Source organism: Triticum dicoccoides, chromosome 1A (genome assembly GCF_002162155.2).
Source record: "Triticum dicoccoides isolate Atlit2015 ecotype Zavitan chromosome 1A, WEW_v2.0, whole genome shotgun sequence".
NCBI classification, from domain to species: domain Eukaryota; kingdom Viridiplantae; phylum Streptophyta; class Magnoliopsida; order Poales; family Poaceae; genus Triticum; species Triticum dicoccoides.
This window is the reverse complement of record NC_041380.1, coordinates 305,387,850-305,399,331: the sequence shown is the minus strand read 5'-3', so window position 1 is coordinate 305,399,331 and position 11,482 is coordinate 305,387,850.

Sequence of the window (11,482 nt, the reverse complement as noted above, 5' to 3'; positions counted from 1 at the left end):
AGATGCATAAAATAAAACTTCTGATGAAATTTCAATTTCAATCGGTTGTAGTTCCATGATCCAATATCATCACATAGCCTAAACCATGTCAGTGCCTTTCCCGATAAAGGGAAGACCTTCTTCTTGATAACATCCTCGGGCATACCTACAAGCTTAAATAATCCACAAACGTTATCCACATAGATTAGGTGCAAATCGGGATGCAATGTTCCATCTCCTGTAAAAGGATTAGCTAGCAGTTTCTCTATCATACCCGAAGGAATTTCAAAGTAAACATTTTTAGTAGGTTCAGTAGGTTGAGGAGCAACTCTTTGCTCTACTGGTCAGGGTGAAGATACCCCGAACATGCCCCTCAAAGGATTACTTTCCATAGTTACAAGTGATAGTAAATTTCAGCAAAGTATATACATTTTTCCTTACCAAATTTCACCTACAAAGGTGCTTCACTCCCCGGCAATGGCGCCAAAAAAGAGTCTTGATGACCCACAAGTATAGGGGATCTATCGTAGTCCTTTCAATAAGTAAGAGCGTCAAACCCAATGAGGAGAAGAAGGAAATGATAAGCATTTTTCAGTAACGTATTTTCTGCAAGCACTGAAATTATTGGTAACAGATAGTTTTGTGATAAGGTAATTTGTAACGGGTAACAAGTAATAAAAGTAAATAAGGTGCAGCAAGATGGCCCAATCCTTTTTGTAGCAAAGGACAAGCCTGGACAAACTCTTATATAAAGAAAAACGCTCCTGAGGACACATGGGAATTATCGTCAAGCTAGTTTTTATCAAGCTCATATGACTCGCGTTCGGTACTTTGATAATTTGATATGTAGGTGGACCGATGCTTGGGTACTGCCCTTACTTGGACAAGCATCCCACTTATGATTAACCCCTCTTGCAAGCATCCACAACTACAAAAGAAGTATTAAGGTAAACCTAATCATAGCATGAAACATATGGATCCAAATCAGCCCCTTAAGAAGCAATGCATAAACTAGGGTTCAAGCTTCTGTCGCTCTAGCAACCCATCATCTACTTATTACTTACCAATGCCTTTCCCTAGGCCCAAACAATGGCGAAGTGTCATGTAGTCGACGTTCACATGGCACCACTAGAGGAAAGACAACATACATCTTATCAAAATATCGAACGAATACCAAATTCACATGACTACTTATAGCAAGATTTTTCCCATGTCCTCAGGAACAAACGTAACTATTCACAAATCATATTCATGTTCATAATCAGAGGGGTATTAATATGCATAAAGGATCTGAACATATGATCTTCCACCAAATAAACCAACTAGCATCAACTACAAGGAGTAATCAACACTACTAGCAACGCACAGGTACCAATCTGAGGTTTTGGGACAAAGATTGGATGCAAGAGATGAACTAAATTTTTAGATGAGATGGTGCTGGTGAAGATGTTGATGGAGATTGACACCCTCCCGATGAGAGGATCGATACTAATGACGATGGTGATGATTTCCCCCTCCCAAAAGGATGTTTCCCCGGCAGAACAAATCCGTCGAAGCCCTAGATTGGTTCCGCCAAGGTTCCCCTCATAACGGTGGCGCTTCGTCCCGAAAGCTTGCTTATGATTTTTTCTAGAGCGAAAGATTTCATATAGCCAAAGAAGGGCACCGAAGGCCTGCCATGGGACCCACGAGACAGGGGGCGCGCCCCCACCCTCGTAGATGGTGGGTGGCCCCCCTCTGGTGCTTTCTTTGCCCAATATTTTTTATATATTCCAAAACTGACTTCCGTGGAGTTTCAGGACTTTTGGAGTTGTGCAGAATAGGTCTCTAATATTTGCTCATTTTCCAGCCCAGAATTCCAGCTGCCGGCATTCTACCTCTTCGTGTAAACCTTGTAAAATAAGAAAGAATAGGCATAAGTATTGTGACATAATGTGTAATAACAGCCCATAATGCAATAAATATCGATATAAAAGCATGATGCAAAATGGACGTATCACAGGCTAATGTGTGTGATGAATGAATTTTGTTCAACAAATAGTAGGGTAGAAGGCCACGGTGTGTGATTTTTTTGGCTCAATGTATGCTGAAATATGTGTGTGCAATGTACATGTCTAAATTTTGTTTAGGTGGATGTCACGCATGCTTTAGTTGTAGATTCCCTAAGGTTATTGCTTGATTGTCAGCTTCCAGGTATAATGACTTTTCTGTGGTATAACCCTTCATATTATTAGTTGACCGTTTACATGTTTGAATAACCTTTAGCCTCATGCTAAAGCCTAAAAGGTAGTCAGGTAGAGAGTCTCAACTCACCATTCGATCAAAAACTACTCCCTCCATCCCATAATATAAAAACGTTTTTGACACTCGTTTAGTGTCAAAAACGTTCTTATATTATGGGACAGAGGAAGTATTTAGTAAGCTGTTGTTCTCTAATTTCCCAACGAATGAGCACAAATTTAGAAGGGTACGTACACAAAAGAACCCATGTACAAAGTCTCCACTCTTTTACCAGGCTATCCACCATCTACACAGCAGGATTCACAAAGACATGTGGATGCTAGCAAAGTGATAAAATTTGGATGTTTTTGGAAATATAGCATCACAGGCCCAGTAAGGGGGAAAAGCCAACATCATGAAGAATGCATTAGAATAATAATTTTACCTTGGGGTTATAATCTGCATTGCGTGCCGTTGTCCTGTGCATCGAGGATAAGCATGCTTTTTTAGGGAATAAGACTTTTTTAGCAGGGGGCAAGGCTGTGTGGGTGGAAAAAACAGTTCAGTTTGTTCCACTCTTATTTATATATGTTTAATATTAATATATATATATATAATATTTTTATACAAAAATGCAAAAAATCTAAACACAGGAAATTTGCAATAGATTCGAATGGATCCTTTGCTATCGGATCTGAATCCTATGTTGGTTGTACGTCTGCTCGAACTGCCTTATTTTTCCTTGTTTGCTTACGTCCCCACTAATTCAGTGATCGCCCGCACTCCCGACAAACCCCTTGATTGACTGCACTCCTGATTTTTTAATGATTGATGGCGGAAAACAAAGGTGGGGATTGAGAAAAATATGTCGCGAGCAAGGGGACTAGAACCCATGATCCATCAGACTACAATTGGAGGGCACAACCATCTCAGCCAACTTAACTTTCAATCTATTCAATGCTTGTGCTTTTCGTAATTGGGAGTCTCCAAGTTTTGATTCAATTTATTAGAATGATTGCTACTATCTGCTTGATGAATGGAATGTGAAGATTATATAAAACAGTAGGATTTTCAGTTTGTATGCTCATCTAGTAACTGAGTTTTTATAGGTTTCATGATACAGTAATTGTGCAAATGTGTTAGACTTTCTAATTACTTTTGCGGTGCCATTTAATTGTTAAACTATATATTGGGCATGCTTCTCAGATCCAAGGCATGGAGAACTCCAAGGAGTTTGCTGACAAGCTATTCGGGATATGTCGAGGCAGAGGAACATTGAGCCGGATGAAGGCATTAACAAGGATCGGCTCAGAGAGGTCTAGACGGAGATTACTGACCACATCTTGGACTAAGCTATGTTCAGTTCAAGTCAATCTAACATACTGATAAAAAAATTCCTTTGGGTGTCTCACATTAACAGGTGGAACATGAACATTGATGGGATGCTCACAGAAGATGAGCATCCCATGGTGGCTACGCAAATGATCACAGAGAAGACTACCGCTGGTTCGTCTTCCCCGCCTTTTAAATATGTTCACGTATGCACATCAATCTATCGATATTGTTTGGGATATTTTTCCAGGGCCTTTTGATCGACCACGCGATTCAAAAAGCTCTTTAGTGCAGTTTGCAACAACAAAAATCAGAGGATTGGTCGTTTGTAAGGGTGGATATCTCATAGGTGGCAGCCACCCAGATTGGAATTTAATTTCAATCTATTTCCCCATCTGAAGTTTCATACTAGATAGTATGTTCCTGTGAAGTGATTTGTTTATGGAGATGGAGAGATGTGACTTTCAGAGTGACATAAATTCAGAGTCCTTCTATTGAAATCTAGAGGATCGGGTGCATTTTTGTTGAGGTACTAGAAGAACTTTGTTTTGTGTTAACAATGGTGTCCTTTTGTGCATTGATATTCCCTGAGTGTCCACTGCTATGTTGTAGTTCCTTTTCCAACCAAGTTATTGCCGTATTCATTTTGACAGAACCGATACCAAGTGTACACACTTTTCGATTAAACCAAAGACACAAAAGCGCTAAGAGCGCACTGAATTGTTGGACTGAAAAATATACAGATAATTCATCTGTCAAGCATCGGAAACTAACCCGCTATGACAGTCACATGAATAGATACAAAAATTGCCAAGCAATCTGCAAAGTATATACAAACTGATATGTATGAATACCACAAAAAAAAAGGTTGTGCCTGCGTGAGGACTACATCCGCAGTGTGGGCAAAGAATCGATTATGGAATCTGTGCAGTTCTTGCAAGGTATTCTGAAGAATTTAAATCAGCGGCAATGAGTGGCGATCATGAAGCAGGAAAAGGTGTGGGTCCAATTGTGGTACAGCAGCCCCGCTGCCCCATCACGCAGCACTTGCATTGGACAGGGCCGGCCTTGGGATCAATCAAACTAAATTCTGTAGCCTCGTACTTGGAGGAAATGGGTGAATATTCTGCAGGTGCTGTCGCAAGGGACAGCAGAGGGCATGTTGTTATTTCTATCTGGATGTTGTGCAGTTCTTGCGAGGTATTCTGAATATTCTGCAGGTGTTGTGCAGGTGTTGAGGAGGCCGAAGCAAAAGCAGCCCTCATTGGGTTGCATGCTCTCAAGGATCTACAAGGCCCCGTGATTTTGGAACTTGACTGCCAAATTCGGATTAAGGAACTCATGACAGGGAAGCAGTCCCTCTCCCCCTGCTATGGACTGCTAAGAGACATCAAGCAAGCACTGACAAACTTCTCGGATCATAGTATCAGTAGCGTGGGGAGATTGTGCAATGCCCTTGCTGATGGGCTTGCAGCATTGGCCAGGAATTCGGAAGACCAGGAGAGGATTGCGGACGTACCGGACTGCCTCCGCCCGCTTATGATCTCTGAATTTGTGGTTTCAGCAGAGTAGCTTTACTACTCTGAATCTCAAAAAGAAAAAGGTTGTGCCTCTCCCTAGGATAATCATGGCAATTTCAAGGGGTAAAATTAAGGGGGGATTACCTGTAGGGGGTAGAGCCAACGGCGGCCGCGTTGGAGCCCACGGTGTTCACCACGACCATCGAACGCGGAGACGGTGCCCCCGTCGGCCTCAAAGTTATCGTCGTCGTCTGCTTCCTCGCCCTCGAAGAGCCTCCATGATGCCGGACCCCCGCCACCCCTGCGTCAAGCCACCGGCAACCGAAGCCAACAGGACCTCATGCCCCAGCCCCATGAGATGAGCTCCTCCCATGGTCTTGCGTCGCCGTCGTCCCGCGAGTCACCGGCCACCTCACCGGATATGAGCACCGCCGCGGATCCGGCCGGAACAGGACCGGATTGTTGGAATTTTGCTAGTAGGCCTTTGGCCCAAAGCCCAACTAAAATTCTGAAATTCTTTTGGCCCATTCATGCACACATGTGAGTGGAGTGAGTGAGACTAAATTTTAGTCCCACCCCGGAAATTGAGAGAGAGTTGCACCTTTTTATAAGGTGAGCTCTTCTACCACTTGTATGAGCATGAGAAGAGGAGACCTACACGCGCGCTCCTCCTCACTCGCCGTGCCGCGGGTTGCGGAATCGAGCCAAGGACAGAGCTATGCATGTTGTCTATATTTTTGCTGCTCAGGAAAAACTAATGAGTCATTAATTAATAATTAACGGATAATTAACTACTGAACTATTTGACATGGGGTTTACTCCCACGACCTACCCGGCCCGCACTATATAGTCAGGCAGACGTCTACCCTAGCTGCACCGGGAGAAGGGACAGCAGGCCTCCGGAATCCCGCCTCTCGTGATCCTGTACGGGAGAGGGGTGATCAGGTTTTTGGGGAGCGCACTCGCACGACTGCTGGCAGCGACGGCTTCGCGAACGACGACTTCTTCCCCGGCCTCGGCAACCTCATCCTCGACGACATGGGCGGCAGCGTCAACGCCGACGGTGCTACTCCCGCTGCACCGTATGTGATTCTATCCTTCCTGTTCGAGATCGTGGTAGAATTTATGTTTCTAGTATGTGCCCTAGATGTGATCTGTTCATCTACTATGCTAGTTCGCATGATTAGTTTAATCTCTGCTACTGTAGTCATGATTTACCTTCTGTTTATTCGAATTAAATCTCGTAGTAATTTGCTCATATTTCCAACACATATTGAGTACCCGCGCCCAGATCAATGTGTCCCTGCGTCCGTCGTTGTCCGTCGCGCCGCACCCAGCTCATCGGAGCCCCGAGCCCCGCATTGCACCTCTCCTGCATCCCCAGCCTGCACTTATCCCGGTGCTCGAGGCCGCCACCATTGGGGCCGCTCCTCTTACTTGAGCGTCCGTCGCCATGGACCTATCGTCCTCCTCCAGCCGAGGCTACTGCGGGACCAGTGGCGATCTTCGTCGCGCAGCAACCAACGATGCATGCGACAGATGCGGTGGTCGATGGTCGGAGTCGCGCGGTTGCGACAGGAGCTCATCGACGCGCGCGACGGATGCGCCGGGGGAGGGAGGGGAGACCGGAAGCGAGAGAGGTTGAGTGAGCGGAGAGGAGAGGAGAGACCGAGAGAGTACTAGGGGATAAGGGTTTTTTTGAGAAATATTAGGGGATAAGGTAGCGTTCCGTTTGGTGCCGAACGAAACAAACTTTTTTTTTTCTGTGAATTCCTTTTTTTAGGTGTTAGATTGGGGGCTGGTAGGGCCGTGTTGGATAGCTAATTTGGGTCTTGGATCGGCAACATTTGCTCTACGAAAAAACATAGATAATTAAAGTATATATATACCTCACAAAAAAATAAAGTTTATATATAATTATATATTAAACATGGTTCATACAAATAAATATGTTTATACTTATTAGCTATATTGAGAGTATCACAAAAAAATTGAGAGAAGAAACCCAATATGTTGGTTTGCTTGCATGTTTTTATCTTTTGTTGGACAATTTTCCATAACGTATATAAATAATTTAAAATGATTTAAGAAATTTTAGATGACTACTTATTTATATATAAACATTATTGTTGGTTGTTTTCCCCAAGAGAAATGCAACATATTTTTTAATAATATGAAAAAGGTTTTCTTTTTTACAAAATAAAACAGTTGTGTTAGTTTCACTTTTATTTTCATTATACATTATATATGTTTATTTATATGGTGCAGTAGAAAATATTGTTTATATTTCATCAGAGATAGAAAGTGATACATGATAATACAAAAGGTGTATTTTTTATTTTTTTCAGAATATAGGAGACATAGATATGGATTTTGGAGATGCACAAAAAGAATCCATCGATAAAGGTTCCGAAGCGACGTCATTGAAAAGGGCCAAAAATTCACGAGTTTTTTACAACATAATGATGTGGAAGCGGTGATATCTCAAAACAAAACAAAAAAAGGATGCCAATTTAAATGTTATCATACAAGGTATTTTTTAATATTATTATTGATCTTTCCTTTGTCATATTTCCTTTTGTATTCAACTAATTTGGCTCATTTTGTTTACTAATTTAGATCATTTTTGTATCATGTTGACAGACTATGTTTGTATCCCTAGAGATATTACACTCATCGAAACAATCATGTCTGCCCCCAAGAAAACCAAGTTCGTGGACATTGCAAGTGAAGTGGACTTCAATTATTAATTAATTGTGTCCGTGATATATTGTCTGTATGTGTAAATTTAGCATGCATCATCTTTATATAACTCTTGCAAAATATTTTAAGAGCCCGTGGCAACGCACGGGCATTTGATTAGTTAGATGATGGGTTGCGAGAGTGACAGAAGCTTAAACCATAGTTTATGCGCTATTTCGTAAGGGACTGATTTGGATTCAAAAGTTTTTTGTTATGGTTAGATTTTATCTTAATACTTTCTCGTAGTTGCGGATGCTTGCGAGGGGGTTAATCATAAATAGGAGGTTTGTTCAAGTAACAATAACACCTAAGCACCGGTCCATCCCACATATCAAATTATCAAAGTAGTGAACACAAATCAAACCACATGAAAGTGACTAGATGAAATTCCCGTGTACCATCAAGAACGCTTTGCTTATCATAAGAGATTGTTTTGGCTTGTCCTTTGCCACAAAAGGATTGGGCTACCTTGCTGCACTATTGTTACCATCACCATTACTTGCTCGTTACAAATTATCTTGCTATCAAACTACTCGTTACTTATAATTTCAGTGCTTGCAGAGAATACCTTGCTGAAAACTACTTGCCATTTCCTTCTGCTCCTTGTTGGGTTCAACACTCTTACTTATTGAAAGGACTACGATTGATCCCCTATACTTGTGGGTCATCAGTCCTCCATATACCGGGGGAGGGGGAACCGAGGCAAAGATTACCGTCCCATTCTTGTCATGAGGGGAAGAAGTTTGAGTACCTTTAGCCGCTTCCTTGCGGGAATTGGCCTCCGACTCCGATGCGGTGGGATTAACCAGAGGCAACGGATCGGGAGTGGCTTTCAACCCCTCAAGCGAATCGTTAAACACGGATTTCACCTCGGACATCATCGACGTCTTAAGTGAAGCCATGGCTTCATTTAAGTCTTCCCGAGTGATCGAGTTCAACTCCACGGCCTCGGGCACTTCCTCCTCGGTGTCAACCATACTCTTCGGGTGGTGAAACCCTTAATAAAGAGACGAGACTCTAATACCAATTGAAAGGATCGATATGGTTGACTGGAGGGGGTGAATAGGCAACTACCAATTTTTAGCTTTTCTTAACAAATTAGGGTTTGCAACAAATAGTTTGTCTAGATATGCAACTAGATGAGCAACCTATATGATGCAAGAAACACAAACAACACAAGCAGGCAAGAGATAATACACAAGTAAAGATTGCACAAAGTGAAGGTAAGAAATAACCACAAGTGGAGCCGGTGGAGATGAGGATGTGTTACCGAAGTTCCTACCCTTTGAAAGGAAGTATGTCTCCGTTGGAGCGGTGTAGGCACAATGCTCCCCAAAAAGCCATTAGGGCCACCGTATTCTCCTAACACCCTCACACAATGTGAGATGTCGTGATTCCACTAGTGGTGCCCTTGAAGGCGGCGACCGAACCTTTACAAAGAAAGTTGGGGCAATCTCCACAACTTAATTGGAGGCTCCCAACACCACCACGAAGCTTCACCACAATGGAATGTGGCTCCGAGGTGACATCAACCGTCTAGGTTGCTCAAACACCCAAGAGTAACAAGATCCGCAAGGGATTAGTGGGGGAAATCAAATTTCTCTTGATGGAAGTGTAGGTCGGGGCCTTCTCAACCAACCCTAGAAAATCAACAAGTTTGATTTGCTAGGGAGAGAGATCGGGCCAAAATGAGCTTTGGAGCAACAATGAAGTTTGGGGGAGGAAGAGGTAAGTCTTCTTGGAGAAGAAGACCCCCTTATATAGCGGAGGAAAAGATCCAACCATTATCCCCGTGCACATCCCGCAATGCGCGGTACTACCACTCAAAGAAGCGGTACTACCATTGGCTGCAGCGGCACTGCCGCTTACCCCAGCGGTACTACCGCTGGGGACAGTGCACACAGGGGAGAGATGGAGGGAGGAAATCCATGAGAGGTAGTGGTAGCCGCGGTACTACCGCTTACGGGCTAAGCGGTACTACCGCCCTACTACCGCTGCTACTACCACTACTCGATTGGGTCTATTTGGGATCAGCGGTAGTATGCCAGAGGGACCACCGTTGAACCCGACACGAGAAAATGCAAGCCCCAAATCGACCTATGGACTGTGGGCCAACTAGGTTGGTACCCCTTAGTCTAGGACATCGTCAGCTGCCGTTGTGGATGATGTCCAACATCTCCATGTCCGGTAGTCGTACGCCTTCTCACTGGCTTTAGGCATAGCAGCGAACAGCGTGCCGGCACCCTGTGCTCCCCGTCTACCGTTCGTGCCCGAACGAGCTATGGCGAAGCAGACTCTGAGAAGAGAAGCAGTGTCGCATTGACGTCGATGATGTAAGGCACTTGCCTGGCGACGGTTGTCGTGGACTGTCTACCAAGCTACTTGGCGGTGTAGTAGCATGGAGCCTTGTAATGCGCTGGCCATTGCGTCGTCTGGACAGTGGGCGGCACCATATGCACTCTGCGACCTTGGCTGCGACATCCACCACATTCGCGACCAGCACATCCACTGCCACAGGCCATCAACACGCCCTCCACCGGCCTTCCGCTTCACGAACGTTGCCTCCTCTTCGGCCTTCACTTTGACGTGACGATTTTGCCGTGTCACCAAGTTGATCTTCCAGGCGAGGGTGATGCTCCGATCCTCCTACACCTCCACCGTCTCCATCTCTGGCAGGTCCTAGTTCGGTTCCATGCATCAGTGGCGGCAGTGAAGAAGAAAGTGTGAGAAAAGGGCGGGAATTGGGTGGAGAGTGGCGGGATGGAAGAAGAGATTGGGGTATTTTGGTGCGGAAATAGTGGGGGATGCTACAAAAGGGTGGGATCCTCTTTCCTTTTGGGTGGGCCATGGGTGTAAGAGTCCGACGTGTCTCGTGTCCGGACTCCCGCTTAGCCCCTTCCCAATGTTTGGTTCCAGTTTACGAGGAAATCGTGGTCTGGACCGCTCGGCGGACCGATATAGGACCACGTTGGATGCTTCCGTGGTCCGGACGTATGCGGGCGGTTAGAGGGTTGGCGTTGGAGATGCCCTTACCATCCGAAATAGTGGTATAGACACTACCTAAAGTTTTAACCCCGTCAAGCCTACTTTTTACATCTTGACAATCAGATTGAATACTTCCCAAAGTAGTGAGATATTTAGACCTCTCAAAGCCCAGTTTCTTTACCATCATAACTAATATCCAATAAGCCTAAGAGTATTCCATCAGAGGGATTTTAACAAAACTTCCAATTTTAACGTCTTTAATACCCCTTTTATCATAAATTTCAGCACATCTATACTTTCTAAATAGCCTTTCTTTCTCCCTCCTAACTCTAATCACAACAAACATTCTACCATTATTATTCAATGTGACTCGTATAGCTTCTAAGTATTCATGCATGTCCTATTTAGAAGGCGTAATTCTTATCTTTGAGCATGTCAAGATCATGTGCCAGATTACCAACTTCATGTGCCATGTTGCAAGTTTTTTTAAAAATTTCTACTTACCATAGTGTTGAAATCTTTTTGGTGTAATAATGAATTATCTGACGGCATTGTCAACCTTTAATAGTTCAGCCTTTTCTCCCCAATCCCTTGGTGGATAGGGCAAACTCTACCCTCCAGGCTTCGTCGGCGAGCTCGTGCATTCGTATCCCCTCTTCCCGCTGCTTTGAAAGGAACTGAGAAATTAACCAATGTACAGATAT